The sequence below is a fragment of the Neltuma alba genome, unplaced genomic scaffold (assembly GCF_004799145.2).
Source record: "Neltuma alba isolate B1F8T4 unplaced genomic scaffold, ASM479914v2 tig00010514_pilon, whole genome shotgun sequence".
Lineage (NCBI taxonomy): Eukaryota > Viridiplantae > Streptophyta > Magnoliopsida > Fabales > Fabaceae > Neltuma > Neltuma alba.
Genome location: NW_021635390.1, coordinates 24699 through 46360, shown reverse-complemented (window position 1 = coordinate 46360; position 21662 = coordinate 24699). Strand labels below are relative to the sequence as shown.

Here is a 21662-nt window from a genome sequence, read left to right as displayed (position 1 = left end):
CACGGTTGCCTTCCACCCTATCCAGTCACCATTTGATCTCGTTCAGGAGACCTCCATCAGGATGATCCTCACTCCAACCAATCATAGGGAGCTCGACAAGTTCCCGGCAATCCGTCTCAGTAGCTACTCGACTCCATTGCATAATCCAGGCTCTCTTCATGCCCCTAAGCACCGCCCATGCTTCAGCATGGAAGCTGCGACCTTGAATACAAAACCGTCAACCACCGTCCCATCATGATCTCTTGCTATACCAGCACACGCAGCCTTCTCCGTTCCCTTCATGTAAGCACTGTCAACGTTATACTACTCTCAGTCCTTAAGATAAAAGTTAATTGACTAATCTGAGTATATTAAGAAAACTAGTTAAGTTAATTATTTTTATAAATAGGGATTGTCTTTCTTAAAATATCATTAATTAAGTGTATTGGCTAGCACTACTATTATTATAAGGACTACCTTAAAAAAATAGATAAATATAGGAGACAAAATGGATTAAGGTTCTATATTTGGGACTAAATAAAAGTCAAACAAGTTCTTATACTAAAGACTGTAAGTAGTATTTAATATACCCTAAATAATTAGCAGACCAATGACGTTGTACGGAGTTAGAGATATAGCTACTACCCATAACAATCTCCGAGCACATTACTGTTGCATGAGCTTGTGCAAGGACTGAGCAGTACCCTTTCGCCCTATTTTGGGTACAAACTGTTTGGGTAACCAGGCATCCTCCTAAAAACAAATCTTAGCACCGTCTCCTAACTTCCACCCAATTCCTCCCTTTGATGCTTCCCACGCCACCTTAATACCCTTCCAGGTCCGTGACTCCTCTTTCCTACCTTCAATTCTTGGGATAGCATCCTCCCCACATTTATATTTCTCCCTCAAGAACTTCACCCACAAAGCATCTCACTTTTTCACTGAGCCCCAACCAAGTTTCATCATGAAAGCAGAAACACTGTATTTTTTAATTTCCAATTGAAACGAAGTGAAGAAAGGGACATCCCAATCCAACTTGTTATCCTTCTTCATCTATCATTAATATTCCTTCTCTACTCTTTGTGCCCTACTTTCACACGGACACGGTGACAATCAGTGGGTCGTAATTAATATAGACATCTAGACATTAATAAACAATTTTTATAACAGAAATATTTCCTTCGTTCCATAATATAAGTCATTTTAGCCAATTCATCAATATAAAACAAAATGATATTTAGTTCATTAAATAAGTTTTGAATTGAAAATTTTTTTCAACTTTACCCATATTAAATGAGGTTACATTTCAATATTAATTGTTGGGACAAAATAAAAAATAATCATTAATTACTCTTTAAGTGACTTATATTTTGGACCAAACAATTCTTTTACAAGTGACTTATACCGTGAAAGGAAAGGTGTAGAAATTTGTCAGTTCATTAATGCATTACATATAGACAAATTTGCCATCAAGTGATTTTGGTGTTGGGAGAATTTTGCTGTTCATGATCAGTATATACCGGATACGCCATTTTAAGAACATTTCGGTGCAATGGTTATTAAGGAATCAAACTATGCGAACACGTTATTAAGAAATTCAAATGTCTGTTTATCTTTAAGTATACAATTCCATTTATGATATAGATAAATATTTAATTCATTATATTGTGTTGTGATTTTAATATTTATTGATAGATCGCAGGGTTTCAACTTCTAAATCATTCCAGACTATATTTAATGACCCGGCTGTCCATCCGTTGATTGCCTGGATTTGTCATTACTCTGTGGATGATAATAAATTTTTCAAGTCTATATTGATCTAAAAATTTAAATTAAATTATGATAACAACATGATGCAAATTTTTTTATTCAATTTAAATTCCGCGAATATTTTTATTGTATAATTCTTTATGGGAATGAAAAGTTATCCAAGACTTTAAATTAATTTTAATTTTTAATTATAAAACAATCTGAATCAATCTAACATACAAACTGATCCGACATACTCAAATAATTTAAGTATATAAAAAATTGAAGTAAGTATATACAAAGGAACACCCAACATCAGGAAATTTTTTTCTCTCTTATATATTCTAAAAGTCTTATTTCGTAACATTTTTGTTCTAAATCGTTATTTGCCGTTAAGTTTGATTGTTAAAAATACCAGTCAAACTGCATACTTTAACGGTAACAGTAAGGTATTTTTGCTAATAAAATAAACTTCTAGTACATATAAAAGCCAGAAAAACTTCTAGATATTGAGTGCTCCTTCATGGATACTTTCAAGATATTTAAACACCTTATCTATTTAAAAAATCCCAATTAAATTCAACGAAGATACTTACCTTTAATTTTTTTTTAAAAAAAAAGCTATGGAGGGAGATCATGGTCTTTTAATAACTTTCAAAAATTCCAAATTAAGCATCTTAGCCTAATTAGAAATTCATATTCAATAGACGTATATACTTTTTTTGCTATGCATAGATATCCTCATATTAAAAACAATCCTATTTAAGACATTTTTAAACACTAAATGTAAGCACTTCTTTTGGTAGGGATTCAAAACTTGGTTTGACACATGATGAACTAACTCCTTTGACTAGATCTAACTCTCGTTAGTATTAAAAATGTAAACTAGAATTTAAATTTTAGTATTTCAACTGAACTTAATTAGAATTCTCATTTTATTTAGTTTATTGTAGAATTTACATTACTTTAAACCATTCCAAAACCTTATCATATGAAAGGAGACAAGCAATCTCCCTGTCCAATTCGTCCAAAAACTCCTACATCATCCTTCCATTATCAAGAAAGTGGTACGTAACAATATATAATGAAATAACGACAGTAACTGATTCCCTGGTAAAAATAAAATAGTAACTATTTGTTTATCATACACTATTGATTATTTACATATTTTTCAGGTCCTTAATATAAAATCTAATTGGTAAATTAATATTAGTCCTATCTATAAGACTTATTTCACATATTTATCAATTTTTTTTCAGATTAACCCCATTGATATTCACTAAACAATAATCAAGTCAGAAGGAGAAAAAGTGAATTAAAGATGTTTCGAATGTTTTTAGAAAAAACATATCATAGTAACAAACATCCTTAATCTAGTCAAATTAGTTAATTAGGTCTTATATTAAAAACCGGTTAGAACAAGTGATGATTTGAGTGAAGTGCTTAGTGAAGGATTACTGTGAGTTCATTTTGCCAAAAACGAAATGTCTTTTAAGATCATCTAGGAAAAATTAATATCAACCTAACATACAAACCGATTCGACATACCCAAATAATGAATAAGGGGGAAAATTGTATATTGATAACTTGAGAGAGGGTCCCCTTCCCAGCTACAGCACAACCATTATTGGAGAATGGGTCAAACATAATCCTCCAATCAAAATTTCTCAGATCCTAAGAATGAAAATCATAATTGGGAGAACTACGTGGGACCTTAATCCCAGATAGAATATTAATAATATCCATAATTGCGACTCACCCCGTTTCATGGATCCTCAATTCTAAGCTTTGTCACATAGTACGACTCCTGAATTCAAAATGATGGAAACTTCCCCTCCGCTCTAAAAGATAACACAAGACACAGAAATAATAATTAGGATGAACAAGAAATTATTATTCCTCGAAGTCATCCTTATCATCAAGGGGAATTGGCCTGTTCCTCCAAAACACAGCAAGAGCACTGCCCCCAAGCTGCATCGCAATGGTGACAAATAAAGTCATCCGTACATTTCTAATCCTAAAACAAGGATTGGACAAACAAAGAAACGATGAAATAATTTGCACATTCGCACAAAAATTGGAATATATCATACCGCCATGCAAACAACACTCACGGCAGAAGGAACAGCTACGAGTGGGTTTGAAAAGTGCTTCTGAGCAAGCAAAAATCCCAGTGCAGAGCTCTGCATATCAGGAGTTAGAAAACGATGAGCATACAGCTTAACCTAGAGTAATTACTTACTTTTTTATGAACGAAATCTTCAGCACATAAAAGCAGACTTTAGATCATCTACAATAATCTAAAAAACATCTAGAAAAGGCCTACTTCTTTTATTTACAGTTACTCTTTAACTTCTCTCTGGCTTTTCCTAAATATATATTGTATGCTACCTCCAATTCTTAATATAAGAATTAAATAACTAATTTACAAATATTAAAAAAATTAGTGAAGTTATTTATTTGTAACAAATGTATATTGACTTCCCAAAATACCTTTTATAATCATGTGCCTTATAACTAAAATTTGATAGAAAGCCTCTTAATATGTGCAATTAATGGGGATACTTTGAAAAAAGAACTATAAATTTGAGATAGAGTCAACTGAGGTCATATATTTGTGAAAGTAAAACCCTTGTCTATGTCCTATATTTAGGACTGGAGGTAGCATTTATTTTCTAAATACTAAAGATCCAAATTTCATAAAATTCAATTCAATTCCTTTTGTACATGAGGTATATATGATCATGTTTAGCTGTAAATCTCTTTCAATGATTACCTAGGTTCATATTACCAAACTAGATAATTAACATTTGTTGAAATATCCAACGAGCCAATATTAATCACATACCCTTGTACAACAGCCGCAACAAAGTTAATACCAAGTAGCTCCCATCCAACCAACACTGACTAACAATTCATGCTTAGTTACGGTTCAAGTCTTGTTGTAGCTCACCCCTTTTCATGCCAATCAATTAGTCTATATTTTCTTACAGTATGCTATAAGGGCAAGCATTCAAAACAGGTTCTCCTCAGAGTACAAGAGACCAGCCAAAGGCTTAAACTGTAAAATGAAGGGTTAAAATATTTGCCTACACGACATAGCCTTACTCCTATTTAACTATTGTATTTATATTGTTTTTGGCTTATGCCAAGGGAGAAAAGAGAGAGAAAGAGAGAATAGACGGAAATTCAACAGAACAACCAAGTACACGTGAGGTAATATTTATAACCTGTAGTTTCTAGAATCCAAGTCTGCTACATCAATTAGTTTCTGCCAGCTATCTACCTACCTCTCTTGCTAGCTATGGGTCTAACTTCCAGCCAGCTAGGTATTTACTAACTTAAGCTACTGCTAACACATATCAACACACTCCCCCACCACCCCCCCGCCAAAAAAAAAAAGAAAAAAAGAAAAAGAGTCCTCGCCCGCAAGGATTTCATGACTTTGAGGAGCATTAGTTGGAGCATCAGGGAATTGAGCCTGAATAAAAGGCAGGTATTCCCACATTACGTCTTCTGGTTTAGTGTGCCACCACTGAACTAGCACTTGGGTCACTTGTAAGTTTCCTTTCCTAACCGGCTTACTTCCCAATATCACCATATGTTCCACAGCGAAGTGCCCATCTTCGCCAACAAGTGGCAATGAAGTAGTAACAGTAACATCTGCTTGAGAACGTTTGAGGAGGGAGACGTGAAAAACAGGGTAAATGCGAGACCTCTCAGGGAGCTTCAATTCATATGCAACTGATCCCTTTCACTTCAATATCTCAAAAGGGCCAACGTATCAGTTTTTATCTAAATTATTCTAAAAACTAAATTACTCTTCAGTCATATGCAGATGGCCCCATCCTTTTGTACCCATACATTTCTTTCTAGTGACAAATACAGAATTGCTCAAGGGAAACAATATCCCATTAAGCCCTATTCAATTATTTTCCTCATCTTAGCATCAGAGCTATCAGGGCCCAATGGTACCCCTATTGAATTTTGGAAATGTCTGGGAGATGAGGGTGAGATGTGGCTAACCAAACTTTTTAATGAAATTTTACACTCTAAGAATATAACGAATGAGTGGAGGAGAAGCATTTTAGTTCCTATTTACAAGAATACAGGAGACATTCAAAACTGTGCATAAAACTTATGAGTCATACAATGAAGTTGTGGGAAAAAGTGATGGAATATAGGTTGAGGCTGGAGACTTCTATTTCAGAAAACCAATTTGGATTTATGCCAGGGAGATCCACTTCGGAAGCAATCTATTTACTAAGAGGGTTAATGGAAAGATATAGAAGTAAAAGAAGGGATTTACATATGGTCTTTATTGACCTGGAAAAGGCTTACGATCGTGTGCCAAGAGAAGTAATGTAGAAGGCTTTGGAAAAAAAAGGTGTACGGGTTGCTTATATCAAAGCCATACAAGATATGTATGAGGGGATAACTACCAGTGTAAAGATGCCTGGAGGTGAGACAAAGGACTTCCCTATTCAGATTGGCCTACATCAGGGATCCTCTTTGAGTCCGTACTTGTTCAACATTGTTCTGGATGTTCTAGCTGAACCTATTCAAGAAAGAATCCCTAAGTTCATGCTTTTCGCGGCTGATATAGTTCTCATGGCGGAATCAAAAGAAGAGATTAACACTAGATTGGAGTTATTGAGAAAGACTTTGGAGTCGAAAGGTTTCCACTTGAGCAGGAACAAAAAACAGAATATATGCATTGTGATTTTGGGAGGAGACAAGGCAATGGGGATTTGAAGGTGAAGATGAGGGAGCAAATCATTCCTCAAGTATCAAAGTTTAAATACCTAGGATGCATTATACAGGAGGATGGGGAATTTGATGGAGACGTTTCTCATAGAATACAAACTGGTTGGTTAAAGTGGAGGAAGGCTACCGGAGTTATTTGCGATAAGAAAGTACTTGAGAAACTTAAAGGAAAATTTTACCGAACTGCTATAAGACCGGCTATGTTGTATGATAGTGAATGTTGGGCAATAAAGGGAAAACAAGAGCACAAAGTTGGGGTAGCAAAAATGAGGATGTTGAGATAGATGTGTGGTCATACAAGAAAAGATAGATTCGAAATGAAAATATCAAGCAAAAGTCGGTGTGGCACCTATCCAAGAGAAAACAGTTGAAAATCACTTAAGATGGTTTGGACATGTGCAGAGAAGGCCATTGGAGGCCCCGGTGAGGAGGGTGGATCAGACAAGATGGAGTCCCATAAAAAAGAATAGAGGAAGACCAAGAAGAACGCTTAATGAGGTCATTGAACGAGACCTCCTAGTCAACAACATATCTAAGGACTGGGTTGTTGACAGAACACGATGGCGTCATGTGATCCATGTAGCTGACCCCACCTAGTGGGATAAGGCTTGTTGTTGTTGTAGTATCAGAGCTATCAGACACACATCACAGAATCCCACACACAACCCAATCCTAATCCTAAGGCTGATCTCGCTCCACTACCTAAGCCTAACCCCTTTGCCGTCCCCACTCTTGCTGCTTCCCACAACATTATAACTAACACTACTCCTGTTTCCCATACGGGCACTACAATGCCATCCTCATCCTCACCTCTTATCATCCTGAAGTCTAACTCTCTCAACAAAGTTTGATCAAATTTAATGGGGTCAACTTTATTGGTTGGGAGTCTCTCTGTGTTTCGGTGATAAGAGGACATCAACTCAAAGGTCACTTACATGGCACCAACATCATTCCTCCAGAATACATCTTGGATGCAACTATCTTGGATTCAACTGCCAATATCATTCCCAACCAATCTTATGATGAGTAGGTGGTCATTAATCAAATTTGTTTCCATTGGCTCTAAGATAGGATGACCATAGAAGCCCCATATCAAATGACACAATGCAAAACCTCCCATGATCAATGGATAGTAGGGAAGAACATGGTTGGCACGAACACAAGGTCCAAAGTACAATTGTTAAAACACAGGAGTTTTAGTGCACCAAGAAAGGATCAGTGAAAATGGAGGAGTACTTGACCAAAATGAAGTCTTTGCCTGATAAACTAACCCTTACGGGAAGCACATTTGCTACAGAAGATCCCATTTCACAAGTTTTATCTGGTTTAGATGATGAGTATAATACCTTAGTTGTTTGCTCTCAGACAAGGATAGTCTTAGCTGGGTTGAATTCCATTCTAAGCTACTAACTTTCGAAGCTCAACTAGAGCTACTCCAATATGCCACTATTTCTAAAATAACTAACACCTTTGCTAGTGTAGTTGTAAAGTCTGAAACATAGGACTCAAAAAGTAGTGGAAGGCGTTGACGGCAAGGACAAGGCGAACGAAGCAAAAGATGAAATGGTAGAGGAGGTTTTAAACTATGGCATCAAGGTTCAAAGTCTGGAAATCAAGACAAACCTTGGTGTCAACTCTGCAAGAATTATGGTCACGAGGTGGTAACTTGCTACTAGTGCTAGGACAAAGACTATAATGGTCTCGAATGCATGAAGTATAAAGATTCTAGCATACCTACCCCTGCTTCAGCTTCTGTAGCTTTAAATGACACTAGGAATTGATAACAGAAAAGAGAGAAAATGCAGAACTCATTCGGCAAAAGAAAGGGTAATAATGCAGGTACAAGATATATCTCTCTCTCAGCCTGTAACTAACTCCCTAGTTATTTATGAGAATACCCTTTGTAAAACCTCATCCTATCAAATATTAACAATATATATAAAATAGCGTATATCAATACTCCCTCCCTTGAAAAGGATCCTTGTCCACAAGGATGGTATTGCTTGGAGGGTCAATGGTCTAAAATTGAGGAACTTGCAGTTGAATCAGAGAAAGATCCTCCCAAGAAGCATCTTCAACTTGGGAAAATTTCTAGCGAACTAATATTTGTGTCACCGGTAAATTATGGTGCTTAGTAATCTTACACCCTAGAATTTCTTCAGGTTCCAGCACAAATTGCCCTTGATCATCGATAGGAGGTAATGAGGGTGCTACATTTATGTCCGGTCCAGCATGATTTTAAGAAGCAAAACATAAAAAACCAAATGTACTCTAGTCCCTGGGGTAAATCAAGTTCCTAAGCAATGACACCAATCTTCTTAACAACCTTAAAAGGCCCAAATAACTTAGCAGCAAGCTTGTGTAAAGACGAGTTATTAACCATATTCCTTCTAAAAGGATGAAGCTTGAGGTAAACCATGTCACTGACCTCAAAATGGTGCTTAGTTCTGTGTCTTGTTGGATCATTCTGTTTTGAGCACGCAGTAGGTGCTGCTTCAATATTTGTAATGCTAGTTCTCGAGCAAGACAAGATCAATCAACCAAATCATTGGGAGAATCTCCAGCTATATAAGGTAAATAGACCAGTGGTGAAACCCCATACACAGCCTCAAATGGAGACATTCCAATAGCAGAATGATAAGAAGTATTATACCTGAGTTCAGTGAGTGGCAGCCACTTAACCCATTGTTTAGGATAATCCCCTGTCATGCACCGGAATAGCACTTCAAGCACCTATTAAGAACTTCTTTTTACCTATCTGTTTGCAGATAATAAGCAGAAGAGTAGAGCAAATTAACTCCATATAAACGAAACAACTCCTAAAATTTTCCACAGAAAGTAGGATCTCTATCAGTCACAATTGATTTGGGAAAACCATGCAACTTAATCACATTATCCATAAATATTTGTGCCACATCCATAGATGTGAAAGGATTCTTTAAAGGCATGAAATGTGCAGCTTTAGATAATTGATCAACTATCACTAATATTGTGGTTTTAGAGTAAGATTTAGGGAGTCCCCTAATAGAATCCATAGATAACTGAGTCCATACATGCTCAGGGATAGGCAAAGGTTGAATCAGTCCCGGAGAAGCCACTAATTCAGGTTTAAACCTTTGGCAAATAGTACATTGTCTAACAAAATTTCTAACATCTTTCTTCATTCCCTTCCAATAAAAAATGGAAGAGAGTCTTTTAAATGTTGTATGCATACCTAAGTGCCCTCCAATTCCTTCAACATCAAAATAATTAAGTCAATCATGACAAAGGCCACGATTTGTTCCTACTACCAGCTTTCCATTATGCTTGAGCAACTGATTCTGCCATGTATACTTGGCATGAGAAAATGGATCCAGCTCCAATTCTTTGATTAATTTCTGTAATTGCTTATCAATCAACCAGGAATCAATCGACAAGACAAGACATCTACTCCTGTATTGTCACTTCCCTTCCGATATACTGTTTCGTGATGCAATCCCCACTGTTTATGGAGCCATTTAAACTGATCTTGGTTCAAATCTCATTGCTCCAGCAAGTGCTTCAAAGGCAAATAATCAGTTTTAATAATAAACTTTCTGCCACAAAGGTAAGATCTCCACTGTTTGATCGCCAAAACAATGGCAAGCAATTCACATTCATATGCTGACAATGGTTTCTTACAGGCTGGTAATGCTTTACTAGCAAAAAGCTATGGGGTCGCCATTTTGAGACAATATAGCCCCTAACCCGGAATTGGAAGCATCAGTTTCCACCACAAAAGCATCATTGAAATTTGATAAAGCTAGCAGAGGAGGTGAGGTCATAATCTGTTTCAGCTGAATAAATGCTTCATTGACAAGAGCAGACCAAACAAAAGGCACTTCCTTCCTCGATAAATCATTCAAAGGTCTACTAATATTCCCATAATTCCTTATAAATCATCTATAATACCTACTCAGGCCAAGAAAACCTCTTAATTCAGGCCAAGACAAAATCACTTCTAACTTCTTAGGATCAGCTTGGACTCCTTGAGCTGAGATTATATGCCTCAAATAATCTATTTGAGTTGCTACAAAAATGCATCTACAAGCTTTAGCAAATAATTGATGTTGCCTTGAGGTAGACAGTGTCGTTTCCAAGTGGTACAAATGAGAATCCCAATCTCTACTATATACCAGTATATCGTCAAAGAATGCCAAAATAAACTTCTACAAAAAATGAATTAAAAACTGAGTTCATAAGGCCTTGAAGTGTAGCAGGGGTATTTGTAAGGCCAAATGGCATCACTCAAAATTCATATAACTCTTCATGTGTCCTAAAAGGATTTTTGGGGATATCCTCCTTCATATGAATTTGGTGATATCGTACCCTTAAGTCAAGTTTAGAAAAGAAATATGGCCTTGTTAATTCATCTAATTGTTCTTTAATGACTAGAATAGGGAATTTGTTCTTAATAGTGGCTTCATTCAGTTTCCTGTAATCAACACAAAAGCGCCAAGTCCCTTCCTTCTTTTGTACTAACACTACTGGAGCAGCAAAAGAGCTTGAGCTTCCACAAATAATACCATTAGTCATCATATCTTGCACCTACTTTTCAATCTCATTTTTCTGAGTTGGCCCATATCTATACAGTTTACAGCTAATAGGTTTGTCATTCTGGAGAATAATCAAATGATCAAAGGTACGAGAAGGGGGCAAGCCTTTTGGTTCTGCAAATACGTCACCAAAACAATCCAAAACCTGTGTCAATTCTTACTGTTGCTGCTCACCCAGGGTTGAGGGAATTAACCCGAGCTATAAACTAGATGCATTCTAAATAAGAAACGCATGCGCAGCTATTACCACTTCTTTATTCAAAACAATATAGCTATGTGCATTTGAATCTCTAGATTTAGGATTAACATTCATGTTCTGCTACCTTGGATTGCTGATAATTTACCCTTGTGATTGATTTTATTATACTTGACTTAAGCTGTGGTTTTAAGCAATGGTTCTGTTATTGAATATGAGTAGCAGTTTGATTGATGAGTTGCTCTCGGAGGTTGATATACCCAATGAAGTTGCTATAAGCTTGTTTATTAGAGGATTGCGAGCAGACATTCAGAGGTGCGTCCTTAATTTCAGTCCATCCTCACTTACAAGTACGATGTACAGTGCATGGACGCAGGAGTCAACTATCGTGCATTACATGAAAATGCACTTGCGTTTGGCCAGCGAATGACCCAGAGATGCATTACATGAAAATGCACTTACATGATCGAGAGGGGTGGATTTTTGTGAGCTTCGGTTGACTATTCATTTGAGCCCTGTTTCTAGCCCAAAGATGGATTTTCTTCACCATCTAAGCCCAAGTCACAAGACCAGATTTCTTCAGCCAATCTGTCATACTTTGTTTCGGCGTCTTCCCCTAGGAGTGCAAGTGATCCGACAAAGCCACCCCGCCAGCTTACAAAGAAAGAGATGGATGAACGTCACAAGAAGGGCCTTTGCTATTGTTGCCCCGAAAAATATACCAGCAACCATCACTACAAAGATTCCCATCTCTTTATGTTGGTGGTAGATTTCGATGAAGAGCGCTTTGAAGACACTCTGGAAGAAGTTCCTGTGAAGACTAAGGGAACGATTAATGCGCTTGAAGGCCAAGAGGACACTTCAACTATGAACCTAGCGGGGCACAATAAAAATCATAGTGTCCTTATCTTAATTGATACAGGGAGCACCCATAATGTGCTCGATGCCTCCACTGCCAGACGAGTTCACTTGAGAGCTCAAGAGGAAGCTCTTGTTCGACTTAGAGTGGTTGATAATTGGCAGGTAATAGTCTCTAAATGTTGCCTAAACCTTTCATAGGTAATGGGAAGTTCCACATTCTCATCTGATTTCTTGGTGATGAAAATTGGGGGCTATGACATGATTTTAGGTACTCAATGGTTGAAATCTATTGGTAGATTTACTATGGATATGGAACTTAAATTATTTGAGTTTATGTTTAATAGGTCTAAAATTGAGCTTGATGGTGTTAGGTATAAGCAATTTGGACCAGCTGAAGAAATTTCTTCTAACAAAGAAAGGGTAATAGTTGAGGTATATGATATATCTCTCTCTTAGCCTGTAACTAACTCACTAGTTATTTACTAGAATACCCTTTCTAAAACCTCATCCTATCAGATAATAACAATATATATAAAATAGCATATATTAGGAATGATTCTATGTGGTACTTTGATAGTGGTGCAACCCATCAGGTTACCTCCAACCTTCCCATGTTGAATCAAAGGTTGAAAATCCAAGTAATACATGTCTTATAATTGGTGATGGTAAATCTCTTAATATTATCAAAACTGACATCTTTGTTTTACCATGTTCTGGTTCTAAGCCTCTTCAAATGAAAAGTGGTGTAGATTGTTCCAAAAACTACAAAGAACATGTTAAGGATTAAGAAATTGACTGCTGATAATGAAGTTTGTGTCTTTCTATTCATATGGCTGTTTTGTGAAGGACCTGCAAACTAACAAGGTTTTGCGCATGGAGATCTTAAGGTTGGAATGTACAGAATTGAGAAGTCAACTCATCTAGTTCTTGCTTTATCTACTGCTTCTAATAAGAGTCACATAAAGTCTCATAATCAATGAGATATGTAGCAATTGAGAACGCCTCCCACCTATAATGTAGAGACATTTTAGCTAACCCATTTCCACAATATGTTTGTGCTTCCATTCAACTCCACCGTTCTGAGCAAAAGTATGAGGACAATAATGGTGAAAAACAATACAACTTGAATCAAGTGAGGATTTAAAACATCTTAATTCTCCACCCTAGTCACTTTGAAGAATTTTAATCTTTGTATTAAATTGATTCTCAACTAACTTTTGAAAATTAGCAAAGGCAACTAATTCTTTATCCTTGGATTTCAATGGATAAGCCCAAGTATACCAACTATAATCGTCTAAGAAACTAATATAATATTATGTCCCATAGAGGAGTTGATGGTGCAGGACCCAATAAATTAGTATGAATGAATTTCAATGGTTTGTTTGCTTGAGTCACTGAAAGAGAATGGCAACTTAAGGAATTTTCCCAACAAACAAGATTGACTCCTCTGGGGGACATAACATTATATTAGTTTCTTAGACGATTATAGTTGGTATACTTGGGCTTATCCATTGAAATTCAAGGATAAAGAATTAGCTGCCTTTGCTAATTTTCAAAAGTTAGTTGAGAATCAATTTAATACAAAGATTAAAATTCTTCAAAGTGACTAGGGTGGAGAATTTAAACGTTTTAAATCCTCACTTGATTCAAGTTGTATTGTTTTTCACCTTTATTGTCCTCATACTTCTGCTCAGAACGATGGAGTTGAATGGAAGCACAAACATATTGTGGAAATGGGTTAGCTAAAATGTCTCTACATTATAGGTGGGAGGCATTCTCAATTGCTACATATCTCATAAATAGACTTCCCACTCCTGTTTTGAAGGATATATCTCCTTGTCAACAATTGTATGGCAAGAAACCAGATTACACATTTGAAGATGTTTGGTTGTGCTTGTTGTCCTTTGTTTGCACCCTTCCAATAATCATAAGCTTCAGTTTCAATTTACTAACTGTGTGTTCATCGGCTATAGTGGTTCACACAAAGGCCAGTCCACTTTGGAGAAAGGAGATGTTCAATGAATGCGAAGCCTTTATAAAAAGAATCAGACGCAGTGTCTAGCTCCTTACACTGGTCAACGAAATTTGGTGGAAAGAAAATGGGTCTCCAAAACAAAATACAAGGCAGATGGCACTCTTGACAAACCCAAAGCAAGGTTAATTGCTAAAGGCTTTCAACAGGCTCCTCGTATTGATTTTAATCAAACCTTCAGTCCTGTTGTGAGATCTACAATCATTAGAATTAACAACTACTGTTTCTTTTGGTTGGGATATTAAACAATTTGACATAAATAATAATGCCTTTCTAAATGGTTCCTTGAAAGAAACCGTCTTTATGGAACAACCTTCTAAATGGTGTAGATCCATCTCGACCTCTTATGTTTGCAGACTGTCTAAGGCTCTCTATGGTTTGAGACAAGGCTTTTAAGCGCTTTGCATGATAGATTGAAAAATACTATGGCAGCATGGGGAGTCATGAATTCAACGAATGATTCATCCTTGTTTATATATGCAAATAGAATTCAGATCATGATCCTCCTAGTGAATGCAAATGATATACTTTTTACTGGCAGCAAATATAGCAGCTTAAATGTTTTAACTCATAGATTGCATGGCATTTTGCTCTCAAAGATTTTGGTTCAGTACATTATTTTCTTGGCATTGAAATTAAAAGAAATAGGAATGGTTTGTTTCTGAGTCAAGGGAAGTATTATGGATAGCCTAGAAAGATTTAGATGAGCTCTGCTGCTTCCGTTAAGACATCTAGGGTATTAGGAAAATCTATGTCTCTCAACAGTGGGGTGACAACACCGGTGCTACAGCTATAGCATCCAATTTATCATGCTCAAACGAATCTCAGAGAAATTGATGCACATTTTGAGAGATCAAATGTTGCAGAATCGAGTTTCAGTTCAATATGTTCCTACAGAAGTTCAGATAGTTGATTGTTTCATCAAGCTTTTGTCTCATTCCAGGTTCTGCATCCAAAGAAACAAGCTTGGCATCACAATTGTTACTTCAACATCAGGAGGGGAGGTCAAAGCGAAAGGACAGCCTAAACAACATAGCCTTATTCTTTTGATATCCACGACTGTATTTATATTGTTATTATTTATTCTTTAGCATTTAGAATATTCTTGAGCCCTATACAAATGGCCTCATCCTATTGTACACGTTTTCTCTCTATAGGTAAATACTGAATTGCTCAAGGGAATAATTATCCCATTGAGCCCTATTCAATTATTTTCCCCGTCTTGAGGACATATAACCGTCTTAATATTCCTGACATGCACCCTGAAAGCCCTTGAGGTTAAAGTTTGGGAAAGCACACTTCCAACAGACCCTAAATTAAAAATTCATCTAACTAATGAAGACATAATATTGGGTTATGGAGGAATAAATATCACGAACTCTTTGTGCAGATAAACCAATAAGGTATGGAATAGGGGTTTACCTGCATCCCGCATTCTATAGATATTGTGCGGGATGTTGATTCACCAAACGAGATTTTCGAAACCCAATAACCAAGAGCAAATGCAGCACTGTGTAGAATAATAACTGGCAGTATCAACTGTGAGCCTTGAGTTTTCAAGACATCAGCAACTTGCCCGATCTGAAAAGTTAAAAAGATGTCAAATTTCAATGCAAAGTAACAATCACTATATCAATATACAATGAAAAGAATTGCTCCACTGGTTGCTGAACCCCACTATTTAAAGTTGAGAATACTTACGGGCTAGCACAAAGAAGGTGGTCAAGATTACTCCAATCAAAGGTGTAACTGTAATTATCTTTGAGGTAAACTTGGGGAAAAATTCATTCGCCAAAACTGTCACATAAAGAAATATTATTAGAAAAGTATTCAAGGTCATGATAACTATACCTCACATCACGTGAAAACATGTTAAGACTACATGGCAGTTTCAATGCATCAACTCTAAGCAAAAATCAATTGATTCATCTCTTACCACCCACAATTGTTGGCACTAAAACAACTTGAAATGTGCTAATAGCTAGGCCCTGGGAAAAAAAATCTCAAACCGAGTGAAAATTCCAATCGAAGAAGTATCTGGCAAATACAGTTGGTTTTTAATAAGACAAGACATAGGTAGTGTGTTTTGGTCCCTTGCTATCAGGTTCTTCAATTAAAACATACCATTGAAACGTTTTTAAAATCTCAAAACCATATTATTGACTTGTTAAACAGATATTTCCATGTCATTATTACAGAGAACCAAATAGCAAAATACCCAAAAACTCTACCTAAGTTGGATCCATTTTAAAAGATCTTGCTACATAGCAGGCCAGTACTATGGCTTTTAAGCAAGTGTTCCAATATTCACCCCCCGGGGGGGGGGGGGGGGGTTCCAACATTTCAATTCTCATCATGCCAAATATGCCTGCGTCAACTTACAGCAGCATCAACTGGAACAAGTTGGCCAGCAAGAAGCTTGGTGAGGAGTGGTGTCATTACAATAGCTCCAATTGTTGAACACCTATAACAATATCAAGAACAACTTTAAATATTAGCATAATCTAATAGCCTCTTTTGCATGGAGGGGTGGAAAGGGAATCCATTGCTATTCTCTCTATTCAGTGTCAATTATGTCTCTGAAAAAATCAATAACTTTTTCACTCTTCAAAATTAGGATACATAGGCTACTTCGTATCCTTGAAAATACTTTTTACAAGTTTATTTAATTATATTTACCAAATGAGCCCCAAGAGCTGAAAATTATCATTCTCTTCATAATTAAACTAATACACACTACACATAAAATATCAAAACTACCTCTTCCCTGTACATATTATATCAACCTTCACTTGCATTTAGTAATAACAAATTGTTTCATTCTCCATCAACAGAAAACATTAAGCCAAAAGCTTTGCCTTCAGGATCTTACCTCTCAAGCCAAAGTTACTTTGCAATACAGCCTTTGGCAAGCTCAACAAGTTTACATTCAAAGCATCTTCAATTGTCATCAATCAATATCATACATCACATTTGTTCATAAACTTGCACACAGGCATCAACATGTTAACCTTTAACAGCCAAAATTAAACAATTCAATAACACGCTTATAGTAATTAGCATGACAGTGACATATTAATCTAAATATGCCTAACTCTTCTCGAGTTAGCATCAGAAACACATAAAATAGTTAAATTAAAATACATACGGACTATTTATCAATGTATACTGTATGGGTAAAGCAGGATAGGACAGCCACTGAAAACTATTTTGTCTAAACAATCTAGTGCAACCCCCAACACTGTACTAGTTCCAGATCATCTCTTAAGCCAAAACTCTATCAATTGAACAGTTTTCAACTCAAAAGACAAAGTTATGCTGCTACAAAAGGAGAGCCAAAAGTAACATCAAATATGTATGCAGGTCAACCATACGTTGTCATAAGAACAGAGAGAGCAACATTTCCCTTGGATATGTAGGTAGCAACATTTGATGCCTGACCGCCAGGGCAGCATGAGACCAGAATAAGACCAGTTGCCAGAGGGGTGAAAGTTTTAGAGCCTGACAATGAGATAGAAGATATTAGAAGATTGTGCAAAATAATGGTTGCTAAAATGCTTAATACCCTAGCTGCTGTATGATAAATTAAATCATCCTAAATATTACAAATCCCCAGCAGTCATTGCACATATTTCTTACAGAAGGTGAGTAACATAGGATAAACAAGTGAGAGTGACAGAGGGCTAAAAAGGAGTTGCACTGCACTCTTACAAGGCCATTTCATCATTTGTAACTAACATGTACTGAGAAATAACATGGAAATCACAAAATACACCTAAGAACAAATAGATAAACTAAATCCTTGCACACACGCTAAGAAAACTTATTAAAGATCAGATGAGGTGTAAACAATGAACTATTAGAGATTACATTATTATTATCACTAGTCCATCCTACCAAGAAAAATAACAAAATTGCAGTGAAAATTAAGGAATACCATTGCAATGACAAACCCCAACATGGGTTTGATCAGATATTGTGCAAGAAATCCTACACCCACCTGCAAGAACCAAGCAATAACCTTAGACCATGGAAATGATTAGTAATTTGTTATGTTTTAAAGGTTGTTTGTCCCCTTACAGTCCATGGATTTCGTAGACATCGCCTGAAATCCTCAAATGTCAATGTAAGGCCCATAGACAACATGAGGAAACCCAAGCCAAGGGTAAACAAGTCTGTCTCCAACCAAGTTACCTGGAACAAGACCATAACATCAAAGCAATTAATCAAATGTGCTTCTTTCCATGACAAAAGTAGATTAAAAGGACAGAGTTACTACAGCAGCTGGCTTGTAAATGCCAACAATAGCCCCCAAGATGACCTGTCCATGGAAATGAGACAACCATCAAACTATTGATCAAGTAAGAAATACTGTGAAAGTTTTGAGACTATAGACAGAAGACCATCATTGAAGTTTGAAACATACCCACACTGGAAAAAGAGTGGTTAAGGTTTCAATTATCCTCTCATACTGGTTCATCCCACCAGCTCTATCAGGAGAATTTCCAGATACATCTGCTGTAGCCTTGCACAAAATCTGAGTGTGCCTAAGCCTAGCAGTTAATAAAGCAATGTCCTTTTTAAATAAAAAATTTGAAAGATCAAACACCATAACGTAGAACAAAAAATTTACCAGGCATTGCATATCTGAAAAGGAATCAACTAAATTTAATGCACTTGACAAGAAAAGGCATTTTCAGACCCAGAGATGAACAAACCCAGACAATTAGCAGCATATATATCCTCAGTGGAAAAGATTAGATAACTCTAGCCTGCCCAACAATGCTTAAAGTTTAGAATGGCCTATAAATTTGAATAATCAATGGATTAGAATAAGCATAAAAACCCACTATAGAAGCCTGTATACATATGCAACAAACCACCAGTGTAGCTACAGTTCAACATTAAAAACCCATCAGGTGGGAAACAAATTTAGAATCAAGAAAGACAGCTAAAGCATTTCTCCCTTGAACTAGTACATATCATGTCAGCATTTTTCTTTCCTTTTCTTTTTCTCCCCCCTAAATCTGATCTAAAACTTAGAAATACCGTCACTACAAGTCCAAACAGTAAATGTGCAAGGAAATATAAACCTTCAATACATACCTTGACATTTGATTGGTTGAAGAGGTTGCCGTAACAGCACCAATTGGAGCCTTCAACTTGCTTCTGATCGCAAGGCTTCTTCCATCAGGCAGAGAAAGCCCACCTTTTGCAACTGAAAGACAAGAAAATAAACATACTAAGGAATTTCAATTCTCAGAAAAACAGAAAAGCTAAACGACGAGTCCGAGATCGAACGTACCCAAATGGGTAAGATTATGACGCTTGGAAGTAGGAGTGGGAGAGACTGAATTACGCAGAGCATCATGTGCTCCAAGCTTATGGGATTTGAGTATAACTCTAGAAATGGAAGCCATTGAAGCAGTAATGATCAAAGGCAGCAGAATCTGGAGATTAGAGTGCTCGAGCTGAAAGAATGTGCTGGAGCATAGATTTTGATACGATTGATTTCGAAAGGGAAATCATTCATTCAGAAGTTGACTACGAAGTAACAATGTTGGAGATTTGGATAGTCTGCGGCTGTCGTGGAAGCCGTTGAGCCACTCATATTCGTCGCTGCCTCATCCACGTATACTCCCAGCATCGTACTGCTCCTCACGGCAAGTTTCCGGTTGAATTTTATTTTTTATAAGTTTGTCCCATTCAAAGTTATTTTGATGCTCCTTTCATAATTTTAAATTTAGAAATAGGCGTGTTCTATCTTATAGATTTTAATTTGTATTTATTTTAATATTTAATTTTTTTAAAATTTTAACTATAATTATTTATTCTCTCTCCTTTGTTTCACTACCGCTCATTATGTTTTTTATATATATTTTTTATCATTTTTTCAGTTTATATTTATAAATAAAAAATATTTTGCTTACTTATTCTTTTATCAATATTGCTGACCTCTTTATATTTATATATTGGGTACTTTTAAACAATTTTTTATTATTCAGCTAAAAAATTAATTTTCATTATACACAAATTAGTTATTTTGGATGAGTAATAATAATCACGGTATTGAAACTTGGGTTGAATGGACTAGTTTAGCCTGAAAATTAGCAAACCGGCCTGGTAATTACTCTAGTTGCAACATAGAACCTGGCATGACTCGAATCAATCTGGGATAACCTGATATTAATCCAGGTAACCTGACCGACTTAATAGCTTAAGCCGGTTTTTAAAAAAAATATTTTGATATTTTTTTAAAAAACTGTTGATAATTAGGACTTACTGATTAAATGATTGTAGGAAAAAATATTTCGTTCTTGTATATTCATTTTGATATTTTATTGGGATGAATATTTAGTTATCATAGTAGTACGATATTATGATTTTAATTTGCCAAAGAAATTGCAAAAAAATTGAAAAGAAATTTTAAGTCTATGATTATTTCATGAATAATTCAAGATACTAAATTGACATTTAATTCTTAATGAAAATTTAAATTATTTTTTATTATTTTTATTTTTTATTGGTTTGATTTTTGGATTGATTCCGATCAGATTCACTAGTCCTTTAACTCTTCGTGTCATTAGGAGAAGAAAAAAAAAATCTTCTTGTCCATAAATTAATGCATCAACCTTCGGTTTTACTCCTCACATAGGAACACGTGGAACGCACCATGTCCTGTCCTGATATCTTCAGCACTCAATCAATATAAGCGACAAATAGCCCATGCATAGCGAGAAAGGAAGGAAAAATAAACGATTAATGTTATAACACCATGACAAATAGCAAAATATTAAACGAGGAGTAACACCTCCCGTACCTTCCTGCATGACACTTCACCTAAAATAGATTAAAAACTGAGATGAATATTAACGTCTCAGTAATCCAGTATAAATACAAACCAGTGAACACAACTAATCATGGGTTAAGCATACATACACTTTATTATTATCATTTCCAATCCCTACCATCGAATATCACGATTTATAATAGTATCCAAAACATGTTAATAGACAATGCATGAAACCCTCACATTGTTTCATTTAACCTTATACTGTTGACTTGAACTATGGGCTTCTTCATAATATGACCAATACACTACACTGATTAAGGTAAGCTATTCCAATGTTTGAGATGTATTTGATCAAAAGTGCAGAGCTTGAGCACAAATTATAGTTCCCTTATTTAAAAAACTAAGTTAGAAGGTGTTAACAGCTCCAGGTTTCCCCTTTACAAAATCAAATCAGGGTAATTAAATATTAAGAAATAGCGTCCTACAAGTCATCATTCCATGTTTTAAGGAATACGATCCTACAAGAGGCCCACCACTGCGCACGAAGTAAAGGCAAGCTGCATCACATAACATCACCATCATCATCTCCTCAACCCATCACAATATGAACAGTCGGCAAAACACATACAATCTGTTGGCGGCAACACCTGCAAAATAAATAATTAATCCAAGTCATGTTCTAAGGATGCTGTCTTTAAGAGCTATTCCGCA

The 21662-nt window shown here is 36.0% G+C and overlaps 1 pseudogene; it reads right to left on the bottom strand.

Annotated features, from left to right (window-relative positions):
• Nucleotides 1–3281: 3281 nt before the first annotated feature.
• LOC114756855 (sodium/pyruvate cotransporter BASS2, chloroplastic-like) lies at nucleotides 3282–19772 on the bottom strand (annotated as a pseudogene).
• Between the last annotated feature and the right edge of the window lie 1890 nt (nucleotides 19773–21662).